Here is a 16,405-nt window from a genome sequence, read left to right as displayed (position 1 = left end):
ACGATATTTTACCAACCGCGCCTCGAATGAATATATTCTTGGAAATAAATAGGTAATTTTGCTGGAAACGTGATGTGTTTCCAAATGTGTAAACAGGATAAACAATGACGTAAAATGCGACTTCCCCACCTAACCTTCCAATGTTCAAGTAGATGTTACTCGTTTTTTAATAGTTTTTGCCAAAATAATTGCTATATTATTAATGATATTGTATTCATACTGTGCTTGATATACTACATCTCACAGAATGAAATATTTTGCTGAAATGACGAAGTATTACAGTGAATGGGATAAAACGTGACTAAAAACGATGACTGGCTGCTCAAAAGATGTTACCGTGAATCATCAATGGTTTTCAGTTAAAAATGCATCACAAGTGAATTAGGATAGAATATTATTGTAATACAACAGTTTTTAACTGAAAACCATTCGAAGGGACACGTGTAACATCTTGGAGCGAAAAGAAAGCGGTAGTCATTGTTATTACTTTCCACTGTGAATATATACGCCATTTCAGCAAAATATTACATTTGCCATTCTCAGAAATAAATAGTACTTTTAAGGAAACGTGATGTATTTCCTAAATGTAAATTAGGATAAAATACAGACTAAAATGGGCAGATCTTACCTAACCTTCCGATGTTCAAGAGATGTTACTTCATTTTTAGAAGCCGTTAAAATACCTATATTAGTGATATTCTATTCATACTGTGCTTGATATAACATATCCACGGAAATGTAATATTTTTGCACCACAATGCTGATGTCAACACAAGGTGGTTACAGTGTAGACGGCTGGAGTGAGGAGAGCTATGCGTGTGTGTGAGGTTATGAGTTGCCAAACTTTGTTCGTGCCACGCGTAGCTGAATGGCGCGCGATTTGAATGTAATTTCAATTACTTCAATGTACAGAATATTCCTCTAGCGGGAGCGGGCAATCCGCGATTCTAATCCGTATGCTAAACCCGCGATTTTGTTTACTCTGAGTAAATATGTTATCTTTTTGGAAAAAATATATGACATTTATATTCAAAATATTCCTGGTCTTACAAGGAATCCAGCAATGTCAATTATATTATCCTAACTTTAGTTTGAGGTATTATTTATTACTATACCTTAAAATCTAGTGGTTTTCCAAACATTTCAGAGAGGGAAGAGACAGCGAGTGTGAAAAGAGGGGGAGGGAGTTGAGTCCATTATTTGAATGGACATTAACTTTACGACTGTATTTCTATTTCTCTTGAGTATTAATTGTGTGTGCATGTACCATCATAAAATTAAGATGTTATTTTTACTAGAACATAGGTATTGTGTCGGAAAAAAGTGAGTTTGGGGGCAGCATCTCTATTTCATTTGATCCCATATGTTATGTTGGTTCACTTTACGCTGCTCTCGGGCGACGGCCTGTGTTCAATTGACCGCGTAAAGTGAGGGTTCACTGTATTAGGTTTTTAACACTTACATTAGTAGAAGAGACAGGGCACACGGGCATGGGGGGGGTTCGAGCAGAGGACAGGATTATTGGCCCTCACCTGTATCTCATCCACCACAGAGGCTAGCAGGGCCTCCTCGCAAAACCCCTCGAAGACCATATCCTCACTATCACTGACTTGGGCTGGCTGTTGTGGGTGGCGGGTGAAGAACTCGGTGATGTTTTGTTGACGGCTAGCATTGATGTGGTTGTGATACTGCTGAACATGGGCTCCAGGGATTGCAACAGATGGTTATTACACACTTCGTAGCGATGATTGCCTGTCTCTTTGGCAAGGATGAACTTCATTTTCTCAGCTAACTCGATGACGTCCTTCACATCAGCATGTGTTTGTTTCTGCTCTTGTTGTTCTGTATCACCTCGCTGCTCACTGATGTCATCATCTTCCAACATCCAACATCTCGTCCGCAGTCACCTCAGGTTGCCTAATTACCTCCAGGATGTCCTCGTTGGTGGTCTCGGAGAAGCCTGCTGCTCTAACACTTTGTGCAGCCTCTCTTGCATTCTCCAATGCGACAGCAACAGACTCAGCCTTGCCAGCCACCGCTTGCCTCTTCCTCCCACCTGGGATACCCAACACATGCCCCACATGTGCCGTTAATCGTGCCACAGATAGCTGCTCCCATGCTCCACCAAGAAATCAACAGCCTTCTTCATGTTAAACAGCTTCCAGAACTGCTTGATCCGCACTTCATGGAACGCCAAATTGTTTGTGTTCCTCGCTCCTGTTTTTTGTATCGGTTGCATTTCTAGGTTCTGCAGTTCATCCTTGGTGTTGGTGAAGTCGTTCAGAGCGAAACTTGGTGGAGAAAGCAGCGTTCACGTTGCAAATCAACTCTGATCCATGGGCTTGATTAACGGATGAGTGTTAGCTGGAAGGAAGGCCACTTTTACGTTAGTGACGATCCAGCAAAAGGGCGGAGTGTCCTGGTGCGTTTCCAGGAGCAACAAAATGTTGAATGGCGATTATTTCTCCACGCAGAATTTCTTGATATAAGGAACGAGACATTTGTCAAACTAGGAGAGGGACAAACCAGAGAACATCCACGCCTTCCTGAGGTTAGCCAGTGGACATTTAACTTGCTCATGTCCATATTCATGTAAGACGCGTTTATGGCTTTGTGGATCTGAGACAACTTCAGCTTAGCAGTGCCGGTAGCATTGGTGGTGAACAATGTCGGTGATGCGCTTATGCATTTTGCGCCGCCGACACTTGCTAGCAGACTTGACTATGAAGGTCTTGGATGGCAATTTCTTCCAGTACAACCCTGATTCGTCCATATTGAACACTTGGTCATCGGTGTGCTCCCCTTCCTCCATAATTTTCAGGAAAAATGGGGGGAAAATTCATGGCAGCAGCCCGGTCAGCACTTGCTCCTTCTTCGACTATCTCAATATTCGTGATCTTGTTGCATCGTTTAAAACCTTGCAGCTACCCAGTCGTACACTGAAGGGTTTGGGCTCTGCAACCCCCATTTTTCTCGCTACTGCTATATAGAGTTCTCGGGCATAGTCCTGCAGTGCCCTTTAGCAATGACCATGTTCCTTGATTGACGCAATAATGTAGTTTACCAACAAACTCTCGGTCTTCAGCAGCACCTTATTGTGGCAATATTTCACCATCGATGGCACCTACAGACTTGGTAATGTCAATGTTCATTGATTTTGCCAGCATCCTTCTTGATCGTGGGGATCGCATTCATTCACCTCCATATTGTCTGGCCAGATCCACCTGCCTTGTGCCTTTTTCTAACTCCTAACGATCTTTGTACTTAAACTCATAGCTAAGGCACGCAGCACATCTCTTAAGGCGGTGCTTGGGCCAGGTAGTTCAGGTTTCAGGGTGGTGGGGTCCAGCGAAGCCATTGTGTAGAAAGGAAAACCGTTCCTGGGCATGAGTGAATATCCATGATCAGTCAGACTGGCCTACGGGGTCGAGTGGGTGGCAGAGGGTGGCAGTTAAATAGACCAATCACAGATTGCGGGGGAGGGTGCTTGGTGGTAAGGCGTAGTCTGACGTCAGCACCTCACCGCTTTCGCGTATATGATGGCATTTACCACAGAAAATAATAATTATCGCTTCTGGACAGGTGCCGCCAAAGCGGTCAGTCTGTGTATAAAATATCCGTAAACCCAGACTATACTGTATATATATATATATATACAGTGTATATATATGTGTGTGTGTGTGTGTGTGTGTATTATATATACATATATATACATATATATATATATATATATATATATATATATATATATATATATATATATATATATATATATATATATATATATATATATATATATATATATATATATATATATATATATATATATATATATATATATATATATATATATATATATATATATATATATATATATATATATATATATATATATATATATATATATATATATATACGTCAACCTCACTTTATATGCGTTAATGTAACCACAGGGTACCGATGAAAGTGACAAGCGTTAAAGTGTGAATAAAATAACATATGGGATTAAATGAAATAGAGACCAGCTGACCCCAAACTCCACTTTTCAACACAAACCTATGTTCTAGTAAAATAACATCTAATTTTATGATGGTACATGCACACAATTAATACTTAAGAGAAATAGAGAAATACAGTCGCCAAGTTAATGTCCATTCAAATAATGGACTCAACTCCCTCCTCTCTCACACTACACTCGCTGGCTCTTCTCTTGAGAAATTTGGGAAAACCAGGTATAGTAATAAATAATACTCAACTAAAGTTAGATAATATAATTGACATTGCTGATCTTTGTAAGACCAGGAATATTTTGAATACAAATGTCATATATTTTGCAAAAAGATAACATATTTACTCAGAGAAAACATTATATCTAAAATTTGTATGTTAATGCAAAATCTATGATCATCAAATTGTAAGAATTCCAGCAATGTATATTATATTCTGGGTAATTTGTATGAATTTTATGAGCTAAAACAAATATCTTCAGTTAATAAAATAAAATATTTTCTACGACACTATCTGTCAATCAAAGTACCCCACCTTGCTCTCCTCTTTCCAATCGGGGCCAGATATCAGTCCCACCCCAACCCTCCCCACCCCACCAATCCTCCCTTCAAGAGAAGGTTGGGTGAAAAACTAGATTTTAACATTTAGTATTAAATAATACCAGATTAAAGTTAGGGAATAATTGACATTGCTGATTCCTTGTAAGACCAGGAATATTTGAATATAAATGTCATATATTTTGCATAAAAGATAACATATTTACTCAGAGTAAACATTATATCGAAAATTTTTTATGTCTAATGCAAAATCTATGATGTTTATATTCAAAATGAACATCAAATTGTAAGAACCAGCACTGTAAATTATGTTCTGGCCGGGTAATTTGTATGAATTTTAAAAACAAATATCTTCAGTTAATACAAAAAAATATTCTTCATTATCATAAGTTAGATGGTCGGCCTGCCTCCCCTCACCCCTACAACCCTCCTTACCAGATGTGGAAAAACCAGAATATTTACCTTTTAGTAATAAATAATACCTCAAACTAAAGTTTTGATAATATAATTACATTGCTGGATTCCTTGTAAGACCAGAATATTTTGAATATAAATGTCATATATTTTGCACAAAAGATAACATATTTACCAGAGAAAACATTATATCTAAAATTTGTATGTCTAATGCAAAATCTATGATGTTTATATTCAAAATGATCATCATATTGTAAGAATTCCAGCAATGTAAATTATATTCTCTATTGGGTAATTTGTATGATTTTATGAGCTAAAAAAATATATATATTATACTTCACAGATATGAGTAGATGAACCGTAAGTGAAAGTCTGTTCTGGCAGGCACAGCAGAGTATGAGAAATCGCGTTATGAAAGTTCACAGGCATCGCAGATATGAGAAATCATAAGAAGGAAACCATGTAGCGGGTAATACTGTATGTATATATATATATATATATATATATATATATATATATATATATATATATATATATATATATATATATATATATATATATATATATATATATATATATATATATATATATATATATATATATATATATATATATATATATATATATATATATATATATATATATATATATATATATATATATATTTTTAATATGTATGTATGTATGTATGTATCAAAGGCATTTCGTCTTATTAACTCTCCTTAGCTCTAATAATCTTTATCTTAGCATAATGTTGCTTTCACTCTCTTTGCAGGTACTTTAACGGGCAATGTTCAGGGAATTTGGGATCCTGTGTACTTGCTGTAAGGCCGGGTTCGAATATATGCCTTGTTCACAGGTGCCAACTATTTCTGTTGATATCGGTCATCCGAGAATAGCCGTTATAGTACCTCCTTATTTCCTCACACAGACAAACTGTGAATGCTCTGTTTTCCTGTGTTTCCATGCTCTACAATCTGTCTCACTTTAAAAGCTGGTTTTCCGGCATCTTCGATGTTGTAGATTAATACAGTATAACCTTTTTTCTATATTTTCAATTTCTTTTCCGTTCTTTTTTATTAGCCCCCAGGCTCCGTTGTGGAGTCGTTTGACCTGTGCTTGAGTGGGCTAATTCGTAAAAAAAAATGTATGTATGTATATATATATATATATATATATATATATATATATATATATATATATATATATATATATATATATATATATATATATATATATATATATATATATATATATATATATATATATATATATATAAAAAAGGTTTTTCGGCATCTTCATGGTGTGGAATTAATACAGTATAACGTTTTTTCTATATTTTCAATTTCTTTCCGTTCTTCTTTTGCCCCAGGCTCCGTTGTGGAGTCGTTGACCTGTGCCGGGTTGGCTAATTCCGTAAAAAAAAAAAAAGTACCCGCTCTAAACAATGGTTTTTAGTTCTTGAATTTTTGGTTTACTTGAGCAACCTGCGAGCAGATTGTGCTTCGTTAACCAAGGACCCTGTGTATATATATGTATGTATGTATGTATGTATGTATGTATGTATGTATGTATGTATGTATGTATGTATGTATATATATATATATATATATATATATATATATATATATATATATAATATATATATATATATATATATATATATATATAAATCACTGTGGGTGTGTGAGTCTGGGTATACACTGTAACCACAAAGAAAACATGGTTCCCAGCTTTAGGTGTGAATAACTTGGGCTTGAGACTAATATAATGCGAGTTCTTAGTGAACAGATTGTAAATATGGAAACACAGAAGAAGGCAGAGCGTACATATATATACAGTGAATTCATGGTTGCTTGAGCACAATCCGTTCAGCCAGGAATGCTAAAATTAACAAAACTTTTTAAAAATGAGACAGATTGTAGAGCATGGAAACACAGAAGAGGCAGGCATTCCACAGTTTGGCTGTGTGAGGAAAGCAGGTTGATGTGACTGAAAGTGAGCAGAGCGTGTTCTGAAACATTAAAATGTATGTAGGTTGGACAGAAGAAGAGCCACCCCAGATATAGAGAGAGCAGTACTCCAAGTTAGGACGAATGAATCCCTTATATACTTAGAACAACTGCTCAGAATTGAAAATAGCTACTGACATCTGTACAGCATTCCCAACACAGGAGGCAGCTTAGTTATGCTAAGGATGTGTGGTTCAGGACATATTGGGAGTATATTTATTTCCAGAATTTGGGGGATGATAGCATCTGGGGAAGCAATTGGTGGGAATGGAGTCTACTTTACAAAGTGTAATTGAGTAAATATTGAGTTTTTGTTACTATTAGACTTAACCAAGTTTGTACCTCCCCATTCGAGATGCTGCACAGATTAGCATTGATAAATGTGATATCAGTTCACAAGAAACAGGTCTAGTTTGAGTTAGGAGGAAGGAAAATGTGAGAGGAAAGAGTGAAGAGTAGAATCGCCGAGGCGTGAATGGATAGACTTGGTTGTGAGTGTGAGAGTAAATCATTCGATAAAAGAATAAAGAGAGTTGGTGAAAGAAATTTGAGCCCTGTGGGGAGCGCCACTATTGGTAGAAGAAAATCGATCCTCGACAACAACTGCCATGGTCGATTCTCAAGGAAGCTAGAGATGAGAGAGAACAAAGTGGGGGAGAGAAACCAGAGGAAATTTAGATAGCAAAGACTTGTGCCATACCTGTCAAATGCTTTGAGATGTTGGGGAGCCATGACAAAGTTTCCCCCATAATCCCTAAGAGGATGACCAAAGATGGGTGCAATAGGAGAGCAGATCACCAGTAGATCTTGCCTGGCGAAAGCCCATACTGGTGATCCGACAAAAGAGAAAAGCGCGTTCAAGGTGGCCGGAGGAAAATGGGAGTTCAAGATAGTTTGAAAATCTTGGGGGATGAAGTTGGGAGCAATGGGTGATAGTTAGAGGATTAGAATGGTCACCCTTCTTGGAGATGGGCTGAACAAGGCATGCTTCAGAAAAGGAAAAGTTTGGTTTGAGGCAGAAACAAGCACAGGGGCAGAACTGTTACCTCCCTCAGAACGAGGGGTATTCGATCCGGTCCATCGCCTCTTGCCATCCAACCTGGATCACTTGCACCCGGCAACCCTGCGGTGGAGATTATAGGAAAGTGCATAGGTTCAGTAGGAGGTGCAGGGGTAGGAGGGGTGAGTGGGAATGCGTCTAAGGTGGAATTAGAGGAGAATAAGATTACTTAAAGAGGTTGGCTTTCTCAGGGGGAGAGTTGGCTATAGAGTTATTGAGACGGAAGAAAAAGAAGAGGCGTGCAGAAGTTGTTACAGATGTTTTTTTTAGCTAAGGACCAGAAGGATTTACTAGAGGAAGAATTAGTCAGAACGGCAGTCTTTCTTTTAATAAAATTCGCTTGGCCCTGCGAAGAAGAATAGCCTTTAGCGATTCACAAAGTAATGAAAAGAGGTGTGGGTAATAGGAGAAGGAGATAGTTTCATAGCTAGGTATGCCTATCTCTCACCCTGCAAGCAAGAGAGCTGGGCGATCAGCCCATGATTGTAATGTGAAAGTTTTGATAGAAGATGGGATAAATGCACTCATACCACCTTGTATAATCCCAGCAATGCTGTCGCTTTTATACAAGGCATCCCGAGTGGAAAAGCAACATTCATCCCAAGGAAAGTCGTTGAAGAATTCTCGCCAAGGATTGCCAGCTTGCCCTCGATAGTGCCATAGTTGGCGTTTAGGGGAGTGGGGGAGGTGGTCCTGCCCAGTTTGATTTAATAAAACTAAGGTAGTGATCAGAAAGACCCTAAGGGCAAATTAATTATGAATAATGTGAGGGTTAGAAGTGAAACAAAGATCAAGAATATTTAGCAGGATTGATCGTAGCCGATCAGGAAACGTGTAGGGTGTTTGATTATTTTGTTCAAATCATTAAGTAAGGAAAAAGAGTGCCTCAGCTCCACCTGGGTCATCCTTGTGAGGCCAAGCCACTCTCTGTGATGTATTAATCCCCTAGGTAGGATCTCGGTGTTGGGGGTGTGTGGATATAGCGACTCATGGCAAGAAGTGAGATAGTCAAGAGTTTGAAATAGTTGGTGAAGTTGGGAGAACAATTATGAAACAAAAGAAAATAGTCACAGTAGGTAGAGATATTTTGGAGCCAGATGACATCATAAAGGAAGATTCAAGATCCCGTGAGTCAGGCTATGGGTGTGCATTATGTGCAGTAGGCGCATACACCTCCCTTAGAACGAGTAGGTATAAAGGGTTGTAGTTAGAGACTTGAAAAGGTTTGGGTGAAGCTGCTTTGGTCAGTTGAAGTTCAGAGAGTAGTAGAGATCGGGGAAGGGTTAATGGAGTAGTTGCTCACAGAGAAAAAAAATTGGATCTCAGTCATGAATGTTGGAGAAATGAAGAGAAACAAAAAAAGCACGATCCTCCAGCAACCGTGGTGGCGTCAGTTGAGGCCCCAGTGATGATAAATCAGAGTCGGCCCGGGTCCCCAACCTTCGACCAGTGGGACCCATCCGAGAAGGCCCGCTACAGTATTAATATCAACTGACATAGAATAAATAGAATGAATAAACAGATCCAGAAATAGGCAGGTTTAGTTGTGGTGTTGTCAATAGTAATAGAGACAGTTGAGACCCTGCAATTGTGTGTAAATGAGGCAGAAAGATAGATCAGCAACCTACTTACTTTGATGTGTGTATGTAGAAGGCTCCTGGATGATGATGATGATGGGAATTATAATGGGGGTGGAGAAGAAGGGAGAAGAGAAGGCATTGGGGTGGAAGAGAAGTCACCCCATGGTGCTATTTCACCCATAAAATTTAAGTTCTCTTGGTGTAAGTCAAGATTATTTTCTTTAAATCAACACTGCACTGCATTATATATTAACAATATGTAAAATAAATTTCAAATTGACCAATAATTTGCTTGGAAACACAGAAAAAAAGCATTTAATTGAAGAGAGTCTGAAGCAATATATTTATCTCCACTGAAAAGAGAGAGAGACTAACGCCTGTTTGTGTGTTAACAGGCTGGATGGTGCGCCTTAAACTAGTTTCTTTACCTTCAATTATTTTCAATAATTGTTAAAATGACTAAAAATTATTTAATATAAAACTTTTAAAATTATTGAACAATAAACTTCTTGATATTTAATAAATTAGTAAGGAATTTAAGCCCTAAAACTAATTACTGTATTGGCGGACTAATACTACAGCTGGTGGACCGCCAAATGCAATAGCTTATGTTGAGGATTAAAAAATCTAGTTAATCGAGGATTGCTAGATTAACGAAGTTAAGAATCTTATGGAAGGTAATCGTTAACTAAATCTCGTTAACCAAGCTATTAACTGAGGTATATATATATATATATATATATATATATATATATATATATATATATATATATATATATATATATATATATATATATATATATATATATATATATATATATATATATATATATATATATACAGTGATACCCCGATTTGTGCCGTCAATTGAACCCACGGGGGTACTGCGTAAAGTGAAAACCATGTAAAGTGAACAACAGAACATATGGGATTAATTCCAATAGAGACTGGCCCGACCCCCCAAACTCCACTTTTTCCAACACAATACGTATGTTGTAGTAAAAATAAAATCTTAATTTTATGATGGGATGCACACACAATTAATATTTAAGAGAAATACAGTCGCCAGGTTAATGTCCATTCAAATAATGGACTCAACTCCCACCCCCCCCTTCCCCTTCCCACAGCTTACTGGCTCCTCCCTCTCTGAGAAATGTTTGGGTGAAAACACTAGATTTTAAGGTATAGTAATAAATAATACCTCAGACTAAAGTTAGGATAATATAATTGACATTTCTGGATTCCTTGCAGGCCAGGGAATATTTTGAATGTAACCTTCATATATTTTGCCCAAAAGATAAAATATTTGCTTTGTGTAAACCCAATTATTACATTAGATCTAAAATTTGTATATCTAATAAAAAATCCATGATGGTTTTATTCGAAATGATCATCATATTGTAAGAATTCCAGCAATGTAAATTATATTCTAGCCGGGTAATTTGTGTGAATTTTATGAGCTAAAACAAATATCTTCAGTTAATAAAAAAAAAAAATATTCTTCAGGACACTATCTGTCAATCAAAATACCCCACCTCACCTCCCCCCCTTCTTCCCACCACCACCAGCTGGGTCCCTCCCTCCCTCCACCCCTCACCTTCCCTCCCTACCAGAGAAATGTTTGGGAGAAAACAGTATATTTACATTTTTAGTAATAAATAATACCTCAGACTAAAGTTAGGATAATATAATTGACATTTCTGGATTCCTTGCAGGTCAGGGAATATTTTGAATGTAAACTTCATATATTTTGCACAAAGGATAAAATATTTGCTTTGTGTAAACCAAATTATTACATTAGATCTAAAATTTTCATGTCTAAGGCGGCAAAATCCATGATGTTTGTATTCAAAATGATCATCATATTGTAAGAATTCCAGCAATGTAAATTATATTCTGGCCGGGTAATTTGTATGAATTTTATGAGCTAAAACAAATATCTTCAGTAAATAAACAAAAATTATTCTTCACTGACACTATCTGTCAATCAAAATACCCCACCTCCGCCCTAGCTGGGTCTGTCCCTCCCTCCCTCCTGCCCTCCCTACCTACCCCCCACCCCCCACCTTCCCTCCTTACCAGAGAAATGTTTGGGAGATAACTATATTTACATTTTTAGTGATAATTAATAACTCAGACTAAAGTTAGGATAATATAATTGACATTTCTGGATTCCTTGCAGGTCAGGGAATATTTTGAATGTAAACTTCATATATTGTGCACAAAAGATAAAATATTTGCTTTGCGTAAACCAAATTATTACATTAGATCTAAAATTTGTATGTCTAATGCAAAATCCATATATTCAAAATGGTCAATAAATTGTAAGAATTCCGGCAATGTAAATTATACTCTAGCCGGGTAATTTGTATGAATTTTATGAGCTAAATAATAAAATTATACTTCACCTGAGTATTTGAGTAGATGCACTGTGTAAAGTGGGAGTTCCGGTTCTGGCAGGGTACCGCGTAAATGTTGAAACGCGTAAAAAATGCTCGCGTAAAGCGGGGTATTACTGTGTATAAATATAAAATATATATAATATATATAATATATATATATATATATATATATATATATATATATATATATATATATATATATATATATATATATATATATATATATATATATATATATATATATATATATATATATATAACAATACCCCTTATGATTTCACTTAGCGTTTTATCATATCTGCAGTGCCTGAACTGAACTTTCATTAACAGTTTTTCCACATATCTGGCTGAGTGTCCGGCTCGAGACGCTATTTTAGATGCCACCGCCATCCTGCCTGACTGCCTGTTGCTCATAGTCAATTCATGCAATAAACGGATATAATTTACATTGCTGGAATTCTTATAATTTAGTGATCATTTTGAATATAAACATCATATATTTTGCATAGACATACAAATTTTAGATAAAATTTTCTCTGAGTAACTATGTTATCTTTTGTTGCAAATATATGCATTTTATTCAAAATATTCCTAGTCTTACAAGGAATCCAGCAATGTCAATTATATTATCTAACTTTAGTTTGAGGTATTATTTATTACAAAAAGTTAAGTATTCTGGTTTTCCCACATCTCCTTGGGACGGTTGGTGGGGGTGGGGGAGGGAGGGACCGACCGACCATCTGTTACCTGTGAAGAATATTTTATTTTTTATAAACTGAAGATATTTGTTTTAGCTCATAAAATTCATACAAATTACCGGTCAGAATATAATTTACATTGCTGGAATTCTTATAATTTGATGATCATTTGAATATAAACATCATATATTTTGCATTAGACATACAAATTTAGATAAAATGTTTTCTGATAAATATTATCTTTGTGCAAAATATATGACATTATATTCAAAATATTCCTGTCTTACAAGGAATCAGCAATATCAATTATATTATCCTAACTTTAATCTGAGGTATCATTTAATACAAAATGTTAAAATTTATTTTTTTCACCCATCTCTTGAAGGGAGGATTGGTGGGGGTGGGGAAGGTTGGGACTGACGCAGCAGTTGGAAGAGGGGAGGCAAGGTGGGGTACTTTGATTGACAGATAATTAGCGTGAAGATTATTTTTTTATTAACTGAAGATATTTGTTTTAGCTCATAAAATTCATACAAATTGCCCAGTCAGAATATAATTTACATTGCGGAATTCTTATAATTTGGTGATCATTTGAATATAAACATCATATATTTTGCATTAGACATACAAATTTTAGATAAAATTTTTCTCTGGGTAACTATATGTTATCTTTTGTTGCAAAATATATGACATTTATATTCAAAATATTCCTGGTCTTACAAGGAATCCAGAATGTCAATTGTATCTAACTAGATTGAGGTTTATTTATTAAAATTTAGTGGTTTTCCCCAAAATTTCTCAGAGGGAGAGCCGGCAGTGTAGTGTGAGAGGGAGGGAGTTGAGTCATTATTTGATTGGACATTAACTTGGCGACTGTATTTCTCTATTTCTCTTAAGTATTAATTGTGTGCATGTACCATCATAAAATTACGATGTTATTTTTACTACAACATAGTTGTGTCTTCAAAAAGTGGAGTTTGAGAGTCGGGCCGGGTTGCTATTGGAATTAATCCCATATGTTCTGTTGTTCACTTAAGCTTAGTTCATAACACAGGACCCTCTGGGTTCTATTGACAGCGTTAAGTGAGGTACAACTTATATATATATATATATATATATATATATATATATATATATATATATATATATATATATATATATATATATATATATATATATATATATATATATATATATATATATATATATATATATATATATATATATATATATATATATATATATATATATATATATATATATATATATATATATATATATATATATATATATATATATATATATATATATATATATATATATACAGTGGCCCCTCGATTATGAGCTCAATCCGTTCCAGAAGGTCGTTAGATTAACCCGAAACGTTGGTTACTTGAAACCATTGTTTCAGGGTTTTGGAGTGGTTCCAGCTCACAAAATTTCCTAAATTCAACAAAAATGGTGAAAAAGTTCACTTACTTTGAGGTGTGTATGTAAGGCTCCTGGATGATGATGATGATGATGGGATTTAGAATGGGGAGGAGGAGAGAAGAAGAAGGCATTGGGGTGGAAGAGAAGTCACCCCATGGTGCCATTCACCCATAAAATTTTGGCTCTCTGGTTTAATTCAAGATTATTTTCTTTAAATCAATGCTGCACTGCATTATATATTGTCAATATATAAAATATATTTCAAAATGACCAATAATTTGCTGAAACACAGACAAAAAGCATTTAGTTGAAGAGATTCTCAAGCAAGATGTTTACCTCAGTGAAAACAGAGACTGGCGCCTGTTTGCTGTGTTTAGAGGCTGGATGCGCATTAAACTAGTCTTTACCTTCAATTTCGTTCAATAATTGTTAAAATGACTAAAAAATTGAATATTAAACTTTTAAAATTATTGAATAGTATAAACTTCTTGATATTTACAAAAAAATAATAAAATTTAAGCCCTAGAACGATTAATGTGTTGGCGGACTGATACTAAAGCTGGTTGGGTCAGTGCAAGCAACTATTGAGAATCGATTCGTAAGAGATTAGTTAAGCGAATTTTTTGTTTATGAATTGAAGATCCTTATGGAAGCAGTTAGATTAATAAAATTAGTTAACGAGGTGTTAGTTAGCGAGGTCACTGTATATATATATATATATATATATATATATATATATATATATATATATATATATATATATATATATATATATATATATATATATATATATATATATATATATATATATATACATATACATATACATATACATATACATATACATACTTGTATATATATATCTTGGTAAAATCACCCGGGAAAAGGGAAACAACGGAGCACCTTCGCTTTTGTCTTTATTCAAGACATCTTCAGAGGCAACTGGACTACATGGACAGAGAGAGGCTTAAATATACAGGGTGACCTTATTAAACATGAGGTCAGGTCATAATGATGTCATCCACTAATCCACACACCAACACACACGTAGAGGAGCTTAAGAGAAGGGGGTGACGTGACTAGTCAGGTCAGGTCAAAAATAAGGGACCCACTAAATAACTATCATACATCTAGATCAAAGGTTTTCAAAGCATTTTTAACCTTGGGCCACTGACAAATAAATTTATGTAACATATTTTCAGTGTTGAACTGACCATCAATAAGGTTTATTGATTTTAATTCCTTAATCAAACTAGCTTCAACCAGAAGTCTTTCTGTGACACAAGATGATTTAAATACAGCAGTCGGCCCTTAACATACGCGGGGGTTACGTAACAGAGATAGCCGTGGATGTTAAAAATCCGCGTATATGTGCTGCCCCCCCCCCCAAAAAAAAACCAAAAAACCCTGGCCCCCTATGTCCTTATTTACCGTATATACCTGTGTGTAGTTCGAGTTTTTAAGACCAAATTATTTTGCAAAAAATTGGGGGTCGACCTCTAAAAGGGTAATAGTTTCGTTAGGTTGAAAAATATTTACCAGTAACTTCCAATAAGCTGTGGAAACAACGCACCAACACACCACCAGCTGTGAGTGTCGGTACAGATGCCAGGGCAGATCTCTTGCGTCATCATAGCAAGCCCAAAGTAGCCAAATGCATGGTATGGTATACACAGGACGATGTAAAACAAAGTATTCATTTGTTTAAGTTTATTTATAGATACTGTACATAAATTTTTGTTCATTACATTTGAAACATCAATCTTTGTTAATTAAATTTGATACAAAAGAAAACTACGATACCGTATTTTCATTAAAATATTACATCACAAGTATATTTTACCTTAACTGTGACTGAATGAATATATTCTCAGAAATAAATATGGAATTGTAATATTTTGGCTGAAATGACGTACATATTACTGTACAGTGGAAAGTGGGATAAAATTATGAAAACAATGACTTTCGCTTTCTTTCGTTGTTCAAAAGATTTTACCGTAATCGCTTTTCGAATGGTTTTCAGTTAAAAAACTGTTATACTGTACTCGTACTGTATTACTGTACAATAATATTCTATCCTATCATTAGCCTTATAATCCCACAACTGAAAACCATTCGAAAAGCGATTACGGCAACATCTTTTGAACGAAAGAAAGAGAGAGAGTCATTGCTTGCGTCACAATTTTATCCCACTTTCCACTGTAATACGTACATCATTTCGGCAAAAATATTACATTTTTATG

General features: G+C 35.4%; 1 protein-coding gene across 1 annotated transcript in view; it reads left to right on the top strand.

Moving 5' to 3' along the window:
• The window catches only part of LOC121878191 (serine/threonine-protein kinase DCLK1-like), a 245,687-nt gene that overhangs the window by 189,443 nt on the left and 39,839 nt on the right, over window positions 1-16,405 (top strand). The window lies entirely within an intron of this gene.

Source organism: Homarus americanus, unplaced genomic scaffold, assembly GCF_018991925.1.
Source record: "Homarus americanus isolate GMGI-L3 unplaced genomic scaffold, GMGI_Hamer_2.0 scaffold45562, whole genome shotgun sequence".
NCBI lineage: Eukaryota > Metazoa > Arthropoda > Malacostraca > Decapoda > Nephropidae > Homarus > Homarus americanus.
Note: the sequence above shows the minus strand (reverse complement) of the source record. Positions and strands in the feature narration are given on the sequence as shown.